The sequence below is a fragment of the Sorex fumeus genome, unplaced genomic scaffold (genome assembly GCF_029834395.1).
Source record: "Sorex fumeus unplaced genomic scaffold, SorFum_2.1 ptg000061l, whole genome shotgun sequence".
NCBI classification, from domain to species: Eukaryota; Metazoa; Chordata; class Mammalia; order Eulipotyphla; family Soricidae; genus Sorex; species Sorex fumeus.
Genome location: NW_026606118.1, coordinates 54,165,932 through 54,179,040, shown reverse-complemented (window position 1 = coordinate 54,179,040; position 13,109 = coordinate 54,165,932). Strand labels below are relative to the sequence as shown.

Genomic DNA, 13,109 nt, shown 5'->3' with positions numbered 1-13,109 from the left:
TTAGTGCAAGCAATGAAAATGCATGCATTTATGTAGTCTTACCTCAGTTAAAAATTCCAGGATGCTTATTTTATGAATGAGTTTGTCATGTTTCTTGGACATGAGTATCAAAATCAATATTTCTTTATTGACTATGGCTCTTATTTGTTGTTGAAAGAAGCAAGGTGAAGCATGAAAGGTACTCACACAAGTTCAAATGCAAAAAATCAATCCACACTTATTATAATTATCATTAATTCAGTATCATTATCTTTAACTTATGGTATCACCATGTCAAGACAGAAAATTTTTCAGAATGCTCTGCTTCAGCAATTTAATGCTTCTGTTTACTCCTTCTTTGATTACACTGGGAGAAAAGATTGTAATGGTATCTCATCATTTCCTGCAAAATGTTAAATTTAGGCCATTTCTGTACTTATCATTTAGTTAGGCTGTGGATTCTATGAGCCCTGAAGGCTAACTCTTGAAGAATAAGGAGAATTAAGTGCCAGGAACACCACAGTATGTCTTGAAGAAGTAGTGAACAGAGAGAAGTTCTTTCTAATTAGAAAGAATATCCACTATAAGGGCTGAGATAGACAAAGGGTGAGATGGCTAATACCTGCATATCTCTAGGAGAATGGAGAACTCTGAGACCAATGTAGTGTGGGATGAAGATGACACAGGCTCCTGGGTTCTAGCCATAAATCTGGTAAGGCACAGAAACCACAGAAAAAGCCGTCTACTTTGGGGCGATAGTGGTGATGCCAGAGACATATTTGAAACTCCAACGACCAGGAGCACTTTATTTTTCTGCACCAGGCAACAACACTCAGGCTATGGTGAAGAATTTATTATGTACATAGAATTTACTGTTGGTGCAAAAGTGCAGGACCTTGGTCCCTTGGCCAAAAATCTCTGAGGCACCCATGAGAGGGGGGTGGGTCAAGTCCTGTCCTGTTGAAGCCCCAGCAGCTGCACCCACACGCCACTGTTGCTGCCATGCTGCCATCTATGCTTAACTTCACAGCTTCACTAAGAATCTCTGCAGACTCATCCCAGTTCTACAGATCCTGAACTTTCTGCTGTGAAACGCCTCCAAATTCCATAGTACTGAAATTCCATAGGGCCACACCAAGTTAGATAAGAAAGTACCATAAAAGAAGTCAACTAAATTTAACAAACAAAAACAATAACATGGAAGACTCAACTAGAAATGAACATCTTAGCAAATCTTCAAAGACTTAATAACCCCATGGTGAGATATAGCAATTTTCACCATTATTTTTTTACTGAAGTATTTTTGATAATTCCTCTAGTCACAAGCAATATAAAGCAAATTTTTGTATGCCTGCTAATGGGCAGGCTTGGTTGGGAGAACGGGGACAATGGTAGAGGGAATGTCTTTCAGGTGATGGGATTGTTGTTGGAACATCCAAAGACCGTAGCAACTGTGTTATAAAACATTTTTGTAAACCAGGGTGATTATTATTTTTTTAAAAGAATAAGACCTTGGAATCCAGCATGATAATATGTTACAGAACATTTTATAAATAGGAGTTTTGGCCATCTGCTTTGTGTTTGAGGAGTTATACCATCACCTTCTTGTTCTTCACAACCATCTTTTAAAACAGATTTATTGATATAATTGACATACTACACACTTCACACAATTACAGGATAAGAATTAGTGACTTCCAATACATTTACAGAGTTGTGCAAACACCATCACAATTGAAAACATGATTATTTCCTCTAAGAACCCCCTTCTCCCATGCGAATTAGCCATAGCTCACTCGATCACTTCATTCCTCCAAAGTCCTAGGCAATTGCTAATCAATTTTCTCTCTGTAGATCTGCCTGGTTCGGTATTTAATGTAAAAGGAATTCTGTAATGTGTTGTTCTTTGAGTTTGGTATCATTCACCTGGAATAATATTTCAAAGTTTAGACACTTTGAACGCTTCTCATTTCTTCATTTATTTTGCTTGACAAGTATTTCATTGTATCCACATACTACTCTTTACCTATCCATTCTTATGTTGATAAGCCTCTGGTTTGTTGCATTTTTTGGCCACAACCATCACTGTTTAGGCTTACTCTTGGTTTTGTGCTCACAGGTAACTCCTTGGAAGCCTTGGAGGACCTTATAGTGTGCCAGAGATTGAACTCAGGTTGACTATGTGCAAGTCAAGCCTCCTACCCATGATATTATCTTTCTGGCCCCTGTTTTATTTCTAATGGCGATGTTATTACTCAAGTGGGTGTGAATTTATATTTCATATATACATTGGATTTTGGATCATCCTATGGTGTTCAAGCATCTCTTTTGGTGGTGCTTGAAGGACAATAAGGTGACAGGAGTTGAACTCACACTTCCGTATATAAATCATGTACTCTAGCTTTTGAGTTATTTTATCAGACTTTCTCCTATTTATTATGATTTAAATTTCCTTGATGGCTAATCTATTGAGCATTTTAAATTTATGAGTGGTTCTTCTAAAATTCATGTATCTTCTTCAGACAACTATTTAGATTATCTGCCCAATTTAAAAAAAAAACAAAAACACTCCAAAACTTGAGAAGGTGGTATTTGGTCCACATGTGGCTGTGTTCAAGGTTACTCCTGGTCTATGCACAGTCTCCTGGCATTGCTTGAGAGACCATATTAGTGATGAGGCTCAAGCCAGGGTCAGCTGCATGCAAGCCAAGCACCTTAACCATTATACTATCTCTCTGGCACTTTTTGCCTACTTTTTAGTTGGGTTATTGCTGTTGCATAATAGAGTTGAACTATCTCTTCATATGTTTTAGCTACAAATCTCATTCAGGTATATGATTGGCAAGTCATCTTTCTCACGCTGTCATTTTGACTACTCTAATAGGATACTATAAACTGGTGGTTTATAAAGCACAGAACCTTATTTCTCAGCACTGTGGAAGCTGTATATCCTAGATCAGAATGGCCTCATGGTCCAGTTCTGAGGAAGTTGCAATTTCTGCTTGGAGATTGCTGACTTCTCACTGTGACTTTACATGGTATAAAGGAGGCAAGGTGCTCTCCAGGATCTCTGATAAGTTCACAAGTCTCAGTCATAATCTCATGAACCTAAATATCTCCTCAAATCGCATCTCCTAATAACATCCCCCCTGAGCATTAGTTCTTCAACATATGAATTTTGGGAAACACAAACATTGAGACAGAACATCCCATGGACTGTCTTTAACTTCCTGGTGATGCCCTTTGAAGCTCAGAGGTTTGAAGCATTGATGATGTCCAGTTGATCTATTTTGTTGATCTGCTTTAAGAGCCAGCTCTAGGAAACCATTACTTAATTCAAGGCAATGAAAATGTTTTCTTTTAAGAAGTTTATAGTTAAGGGGTTGATATCCAGGATATACAAAATACTGGTTAAACTCCACAAGAAGAAAACATCCAACCCCATCCAAAAATGGGGCAATGAAATGAACAGAAACTTTCTCAAAGAAGAAATCCGAATGGCAAAAAAGCACATGAGAAAATGCTCTACATCATTAATCATCAGAGAGATGCAGATCAAAACCACAATGAGATACCATCTCACACCTCAGAGACTGGCCCACATTCAAAAGAACAGAAGCAACCAATGCTGGCGTGGATGTGGCGAGAAAGGGACACTCCTTCACTGTTGGTGGGAATGTACACTGGTTCAGCCCTTCTGGACAACAGTATGGACGATTCTCAAAAAATTAGAAATTGAGCTCCCATTTGACCCAGCAATACCACTCCTGGGAATATATCCCAGAGAGGCAAAAATGTATAGTCGAAGTGACATCTGCACTTGTTTGTTCATTGCAGCACTCTTTACAATAGCCAGAAACTGGAAGAAACCTGAATGCCCAAGAACAGATGACTGGTTAAAGAAACTTTGGTACATCTACACAATGGAGTACTATGTAGCTCTTAGAAAAGATGAAGTCATGAAATTTACATACAAGTGGTACAATATGGAAAGTATCATGCTAAGTGAAATGAGTCAGAAAGAGAGGGATAGACATAGAAAGATTGCATTCATCTGGGGGATATAAAGTAACAAAGTATGAGATTGATACCCAAGAATAGCTGAGATCAGCACCAGGAGGATTACTCCATAGCTTAGTGGCCAGTTGGGCATTCTCTAGGAAAGGGCAGCTCAGATAGAGAAGGGAACACCAAATAAAGGGTGTTTGGAGGATCCTCCCAGGAGGGGAGATGCATGTCGAAAGTAGACTATGGACTGAACATGTTTGCCACTCAATGCCTCTTTTGCAGACCACAACACCCAAACGGAGAGAGAGAACACAGGGGATTGCCCTGCCACAGAGGCAGGGGGGGATGGGGGGATGGGGGTGGGAGGGATATTATCCATGGTGGTGAAAAACGGGCACTGGTGGAGGGATGGGTATCTGATCATTGTATAATTGAAACCCAAGCACAAAAAAATTGTAAATCTACAACTGTAAAAAAATAAATAAATAAATAAATAAATAAATAAATAAAAAGAAAAAAAAAGAAGTTTATAGTTTTAGGTCTTAGAGATATAATCTTTTTTTTTTCCCTTTATTTTATTTTATTTTTTAAAGTTGTAGATTTACAATTTTTTGTGCTTTGGTTTCAATTATACAATGATCAGATACCCATCCCTCCACCAGTGCCCATTTTCCACCACCATGGATAATATCCCTCCCACCCCCATCCCCCCATCCCCCCTGTCTCTGTGGCAGGGCAATCCCCTGTGTTCTCTCTCTCCTTTTGGGTGTTGTGGTCTGCAAAAGAGGCATTGAGTGGCAAACATGTTCAGTCCATAGTCTACTTTCGACATGCATCTCCCCTCCTGGGAGGATCCTCCAAACATACTTTATTTGGTGCTCCCTTCTCTATCTGAACTGCCCTTTCCTCTAGGATACCTGGCTGGCCTCTAAGTTATGGAGTAATCCTCCTGGTGCTGATCTCAGCTATTCTTGGGTATTAATCTCATACTTTGTTACTTTATATCCCCCAGATGAATGCAATAGAGATATAATCTTAGATTTAGGTTTTATCTATTTTTAGATTATTCTCACATCTGCTGTGAAGTGGGAGTCCAACTTTATTCTTTTGCACATAAATACCCAGTTTCTCCACACATAAACTGTTTTGGAAGGAGGTCCCCAAGTGGTGCTCAGAGACCTGAGTTCAACTGGCCAGTGGTCTAATGCTAGGTCTAAGGACACAGAGTTACTTGGGTCCTATGTTTCCCAGCACGGTCAGAGCCAACTTGAGGTGCTCAGAGGTACCAGTGTCACACGCTGAAGTGTTCAAAGGACCTTGCAGTGCCAGGGATCAAACCAGGTAAGCACATGCATGTGCCCTAACCCCTGTGTTATCTTCTTGGATCTCCATACATAAGTTTCTGAATTATTATGATATTATGCTCATTAAACATGTAATGTGATGAAGGCTCTGTTGAAATCAACTTAACTGATTTGCTGTTATGAGATAAAGGGCCAGGCTATCATTTGAACTTACTACTTGGGGCTATTCCCCATCCATTGTCACTTCTTCCCAAGTTTGGAAAGGGAGGAGAAACCAAGGAGGAAAACAGATCTGTGTGATTTGAATTGCACTGAAGAGAAGGAGCAAGGTTCTCTACTGAGGCTTATGAACTACCATCCCAGGCTGCCTTGAGAACCTGAGTTTTTTATTGCTACCAAGAAATGGCTCCTGGCATGGGTCTGCCATGACAGTCCCAGAAGGAGATCCAAACCATCTCTCTGTTGTAAGTCCAAGATGATCCTAACCCATCTCACATGATGCAAGGTAACCATGAACTAGTCTGGAGAGAGAGTTTTGCTAACACAACCCATGTTTCAAGTTGACTTTCACAAGAACAGTCAGCCTTATTAGTTGGCTTCTATGTCTTTAGAGTCAAGAAAGTAGAAACTCAGTAACCTAGATGCAGATTGGATAGCATGATCATCTATATTCTTACCTTTGAAAATAAAGAGAAGAATCAGATAAGTTCTTTATAACTGCACACTGAAGAGAAGAGCTCTTGGAGAAAGCAGATAGCAGCATGGATTGGATGGCCATCCTGAGACTCTCTTCAGTCTGCAGAGTCTACCTAGAGTAACCTTGACTTATGCCAACCAGCTTCTGACTAAGTCAAAGAAACTTTATTCTTCCTCCACTAAGGAAACTGCTGAACCTAGAGCCTTGATCCCTGGGAAATTCTCTTCTTTCTACCTTGTGGTGCACTGGCCATGCTGCAGTGCCAATCATATCTTAATTCTTGATCCTGGAAACCCACACGGGTATTGGGAAAAGAAGGATGGAAACAGGTTTTATTCTTTGTGTTTGAGTCTCATGGAATGTGTTATCCTTCCCTTTATTTTGTGTTTTCCATTCGTCTTGCTCCCTCAATGGGACTAAAACACAACTTGCTTGTTTTTTAAAACAAACCAGAGAAACATTGCAGTGCATATTCATAAAGTCATTTTTGTAGAATTCTTTGACACTTTTGTAGCTTGTATGTAGCAAGCTGGAACTGTGTATATAAATAATAAATTAGAAAAAAGAAGATAAAAACATCAAAAAGAAAAATCAGAATTTTATTTCCCAAAATATTTAGGTGGGCTAGTTTATGCAATGGCTCACTGTCCCTACACTGTACATGTGGTGTAGACTGGACAAGGAACACTTATCCCTCCATTTTCCCTCGGGGACACAGATTGATAGAGGCCCTATATTTTGCTGCTTTCTTGTCCACCCACCCTATTGTGGTATAGGGGAAAAGAGAAATAAAGACTTTATCCCTCTGCCCAAGTTCTGGTTTGGGATTAACATTTATCATTTTTATTTAATTTCTTTTGGCCCAAGCAGATCACACTGTGTAATTTCTTTTGGCCCAAGCAGATCCTACTGTGTAACACTAGGAAACTAAGAAAAAATGCTTGACATTCAGAGGGACAGCTAAGAAGAAACTGCACCCATTTCCCTTGATAGGAAGGACTGTTTGGGCAGGAGACTTTATCCATGACACCTACTTTTATTTACATAGATCTTTCAGAACATCATGTAAGAATACAAGAGTTCTAAGACAAAAGTAGTTCAATAATAGGCCATAAATGTGAGATCCATAGATATATCCGAATCTTATGGAAGCAAATAAAATTCCCCCTTTGATGTAGGCAGGCAGGTATATAAACAAAGGACCCCCATCACCCAAGGCAATGGCAATGAATTTCCTGTGAAATAATATCAATAATCCTGGAGCTGCAAAAAGCCAAAAAAAAAGCCTTTGCAAAAAACAGGCACTAAGTTCTGATAAGACTTTCACCTTGCATCAGTAACAGACCCAGAGAAGGCTGAACCTCCCCCCCCACTCTCTCTCTCTCTCTCTCTCTCTCTCTCTCTCTCTCTCTCTCTCTCTCTCTCTGAGAGCAGCTTCAGCAGGAACAAAAGGCCAGAAAAGGAATTTCAAAGAAAACCCTTGACCACTCCCAACTACCCACCCCCATTTGACAAGCTACCTAGCAATGGACTTTTACCTAGGTAGAAGCACCATGATGAGGCAGGTTAGAAAAACCCTATAAAAGTCATCTTGGACAAAGGAGGTGCACACATATGGTGCCTGAGCCAATGTGCTGCTTGTGCCCACATGGCCCAGTACATGTGGCATCCAAGAACATGTAGCACCCAAGCACATGGGTGTCCACATCTCCCCTCTTGAGATGTGTACTTTCATGTTTTCATACCTAATGCTGTGATGTGTGTAGGAGCTCTCTCCCCCTTTGGAAGAAGCCCATGCTCTCTCTTGAGTGCATTACTCTCTACTCTCTCATTTTCTTTCTTTCCCTTCCCCTTCCTAAAAAACTCCAATTAAAATCTGTTTTTACTTCACTGCTCATCTACTCCTGAAATTCTTCTCTTTGAGGCAAGACAATCACCTGGGTCTCAGGGTAGCAGAGGCAGATTGGGAAAAAGTGACCAAGTGACCATTTCTCTCGCCCCTTTCTCACGTAAGCCGCCCATAAGGTCCACCAACTTCATCTTAGGGGAGATGATTCTATCCTCCTCTATGTTTGATGCATTCAGTCCATTTAAAACAATGGCCGGTGGGGCTGGAGTGATAGCATAGCGGGTAGGACATTTGCCTTGCATGCGGCTGACCCGGGTTCAATTCCCAGCATCCCATAGGGTCCCCTGAGCACCGCCAGGAGTAATTCCTGAGTGCAGAACCAGGAGTTAACCCCTGCACATTGCCGAGTGTGACCCAAAAAGCAAAAAAAAAAAAAAATTGAAAAATTAAAAAAAAAAACAATGCCCGGTAGCTAAAATAAACAGGTCTTAACACAGGGGTTAAAATAGGCTTGCTCTTTTCTCCAATTACTTGCAAAGAACTACTTGAGGTATGTGCACTTCTTTTACCTGTATCCTTAGAGGCACTGGTTCCCATGGGAGAAGGGGATGTGTCTCCCAAGTGGCACAGTAAGGTTTCTACTGAGCCTGAAATGGTAACTGCCACTTAAGTCTCTTTTGAGGTGGGTGCTCATCATGCTGCATGACTAGGGGTCAAAGAAGGAAGACAGACCGGTCTATAGGGAGAAATTGACCCTGGCTCCCAGCAGAAGGTAAGGTTGCTGCACAAAGGAGAGAGGGAACCGTTTGCCAAAACTAAGATCATGATGAGACACCTCCTGCTGCTTTCATGTCTGCAATAATGGGAATAGGAAATTGCAGTAATCACAGCTTGACAAAAGCAAGGCTCCTAAGGACTCCAATCCCCAGAGATAAGGTCTGGTTTATTTCAGCAGGCCAGCAACCTAAATAAGTTTAAGTGTTGCCTGAGGGTGAGGGAAATGTGTGACATGAATATTCAGTGTGGCTTCAACTACAGCAAGCCCCTCCACGCAATAGGAATATCAGCTTCTTAAATTAATCCTTGTTTCTTCTGTGGGAAGTAAAGATCCTGGCCATCTACCACTCTGAGGACTGGGTAATGGATCTGACCTAATGCAAGGTAGGAGCAGGTCTAATGGTACCTGAAGAGGAGGGAATTATTGTCTCAGTTGCCCCCGTATCACGTCCTATTAGTCCAACTCTAATATTAGCGGCACTCAACGGTTCCGTGCACTCTCAGACTCAGATCACCTCCGATGCTATGAAACCTACGCAAATACAGCCAGCATGCTGAAAGTAGTCTATAGACCGAACATGATTGCCACCCATTGCCTCTTTTGCAAACCACAACACCCAATAGGAGAGAGAGAACAAAAGGGAATGCCCTGCCACAGAGGAAAGGTGGGAGGGGGGGATGGGGGGTGGGAGGGACAATGGGATTCTTGGTGGTAGGAAATGGGCACTGATGGAGGGATGGGTACTCGATCATTGTATAACTGAAACCCAAGCACAAAAATGTGTAAGTCTACAACTGTACCTCATGGTGTCTCACTAATAAAAATAAAATTAAATTAAAAAAAAATACAGCCAGGAGAAGCAAGTTTAAGCCCTCTGGGGGAAAATTTACAATCTTTGGTTAAAAAGAGCTAGACCAGACTTGTTCCCACTGCCTCCAACAGGGAGATAATTTGGGGTGATGATGCATATGCTTTTCAGGAGGCCCCAATCAAATCAAGCCCACTGAGTTTCGCATCTCGCTTGATAACATAACTCAAATATTGGCATTTTTTCCCACAGCCCTTACTTCTGTTCCTTGGAAGCATCTGCTCCTAAAATCTCTGCAGCCTAACTAACTTCAATGAGCATTGTCTTTGTTTCAGGCTCTGGTTTCCAGAAGACCCAACTTAAAACAAAATTATATACAAGTTTAGGGCCAGAAACAATAGTTAGCGGGTAGGGCATCTGCAGCTGACTCATATTCAATCCCCGGAATTTCATATGGTCCCTGGAGCAATGCCAGCAGTGATTTCTGAGTATAGGAACTAGGAATAACCCAGAGCATCACTGGATATGGAACCAAACCCACCCCTCTGAAATACACATAAAATTATATATATGCATATACATATACATACATGTCACTGTCACTGTCACTGTCCTCCCATTGTTCATCAATTTTGCTCGAGCAGGCCCAGTAACGTCTCCATTGTGACGCTTGTTACTGTGTTTGGCATAGGAAATACATCACGGGTAGCTTGCTGTGTGAGCGAGATACTCTTGGTAGCTTGCTGGGCTCTCTGGGGGGGGGGGGGGGAATCAAACCTGGGTTGACCAGGTATATTTATATATATGTATATATAATTGTATGTATATGTATATATAATTGTATGTATATTTTGGATATATATATATATATCATATAAAATTCTAAGTTAGGAAAAGAAGTGGAAAACTAGGATTTCCAAGTACATTCCTCTGGCTATAGCCATTCATTATTTCAAAAGGCAACAGATGACCTTGGTCAAAAGAGCTAGACCATCATTTAATTCTTGAACCCAGCTGTGGAAAGCAAATCAGTTCACAATGCTTTTTCAGCATGTCTGATTTGGGGGGGGGGGGGTAAACTCTAAATAATAATGGTGCATCTTTTATCGAAACAATGAATCTAGTCAAAGTAGATAGAGTGTTAACTAGAATTCATCTGCCTCACAGGCATTGGGAGGGTTGGGGGTGTGGGGCCTTATTGGGGTTCTTCGTGGTGAAAAATAAGTATTGGTAAAGGGAAATGTGTTTGATATTTGCATGACTGAGACCTAAACCTGAAAGCTCTGTAACTTTCCCCACAGTGATTCAATAAATAAATAAATAAATTATAAAAAAAAAAGGCAACAGATGTCCTCTGACTTTACTTTTTTTTTAATTGAATCACCATGAGATACACAGTTACAAAGCTGTTCATGGTCATACTGTTTCAGTCATACAGTGTTCCAATACCATCCCTACACCAGTGTACATTTACCACCACCAATGTCCCCAGTTGCCTTCCTGAGACCCTCCACTCTCCCACTTTCCCCAGCCTGTCTCTGTGGAAGACACTTTCTTTCCCTTTCTCTGTCTCTGTCTCTCTGTTTCTGTCTGTCTCTGTCTGTCTGTCTGTCTGTCTGTCTGTCTGTCTGTCTCTCTCTCTCTCTCTCTCTCCTTTTGGGCATTACGATTTTCAATACAGATACTGAATGATTATCCTGTTTGTTCCTTTAGCTATTTTCAGCACACAGTTCTTATCCAGAGTGATCATTTCCAACTATCTTTGTCATAGTGGTCCCTTCTTGATCCCAACTGTCTTCTCTCTCAGCACTTGACTCAGGCTTCCAACCATGAACCAATCTTCTTGGCCCTTATTTTTACTGTCCTTGGGTATTAGTCTCATATTATATTTTTGAGTAACCCACAAAAGAGATAAAAATTAAGTTATGAAATTTATTTATAAATGGGTGGACATGGAGAGTATCAAGCTGAGTGAAATGAGTCAGAAGAAGAGGGATAGACAGGGAATGATTGACTGCACTCATTTTTAAAAGTTCACTCTTCTCTTTTTTAATTTAAAATTTTTATTTAATTAAAGAACCATTACTACATGTTATAGATAGTTGAGTTTTAGACATTAAATACTCTAGCATCAATCCCACCACCAGTGTCAACTTCCCTCCATCAGTGTTCCCTTTTTATCTCTCATTTACCTCCCCCACACCTACCGCCTGCCACATTGACAGGCACATTTTAAAGTTTAGTGGTTGTAGTTTGGATCTCCTGTTTTTTATTTTTAGTGTTGCTGAGTCTGTGCTTTGTATTTATAGCTTTACCCCTCCCCTCCACCGGTATACCGAGGCCCCTTACCAGTTTTCATGTTCCTTCCCTTTCTCAGCTTCTTCCTTTTCCCCTCAATTTCTTTCATTCCCTGCTCTTCTCTTTCCTATACTCTGGGGACAATCCTTACAAAACAAGAATGGGAAGATAAACACTAGTCCTCAATGGCTGCCAAGACAGCTGAAGCTGATATGCAAACACTATTTTCATGTGGCCCTTGACTGTTTGGGGGCAACATCTTCCCTGAGAACACACCTGCCATATTAACCAAACCTCCTACATGAAGCGTCTGCAACTTTAAGATTGTTTTTATTAGTGAGACACCATGAGGTACAGTTGTAGACTTACAAATTTTGTGCTTGGGTTTCAGTTATACAATGATTGAACACCCATCCCTCCACCAGTGTCCATTTCCCACCAACATGTATCCCAGTATCCCTCCCATCCCCCATCCCCCCCATCCCACCCTGCCTCTTTTTTAATGGGCTTCCAAACCGTTTTTCTTCAACTCCTTGTCTGGAGACTCCTAGATTTACTAATCTAAGTTCCAAGCAGCTAGCTGAGCTTCAAAACCACTGTAGCAATCTGGAGGAGTCAATGTACTCCAAAGTATTTCATTTCCTCCCAGAGAATCATCTGTTCTCTGATAGGAAATAGATGACTGAGCAATTATTATCAGTCCCACAGACAGTTCTAGCACAAGGAGCACATCATCCAGACAGCATGCACCACAAACCTTATTTACAGGAAAATAAAAAGAGGCAAATAGCATTTAAAAAAATTAGAGATCAAATCATGACCTCAACTGATCACTCTGTTATTAATGTCATATATTTCCTCTGAAGATGATGGGATTTCTTTTCTGGGTTTTATAACACAGATTTCAGACATATGTCTTTAGTAGATTTCAACAACTTCTTTCTTGACACACTCTACTGTGTTTCTATACATTAACCAAAATTACCTCTTAAGCTCTAATTACGAATATCATAAGTTATTTTGTTTTAAAGAACAAACAAGTCAATCGATGCATATTTATTGAATAAGTCCTATAAGGAAATTGTTGTCATTTGTGTAATTGAGTGCATAAATTTAGGTAAGACAGGATTCTCTTTTGTCACAGGTCTTAGAAAGGTCTCATTTAACTTGCAGTTCTAGCATTAAACATGTTTAATAAGTCATTATTATCAGAACCTTAGAATTCCAATAGCTATTTAAGAATTATATTGAGAAAAAGAGAAATACTCTAGGAATCATTTTAAAATGTGGGGATAAGTCTAACTTTTGCATTTTCCAAAACAGAAATTTATGTTGCCCTCAGTAAATTTTACTATATTAAGATTTTCATTCAGAGGATTTCTACTAAA

The 13,109-nt window shown here is 40.4% G+C and overlaps 1 pseudogene; it reads left to right on the top strand.

Annotated features, from left to right (window-relative positions):
* The first annotated feature begins 619 nt into the window (after nt 1-619).
* LOC130034399 (glyceraldehyde-3-phosphate dehydrogenase-like) overlaps nt 620-13,109 on the top strand; it is a 32,572-nt pseudogene continuing 20,082 nt past the window's right edge.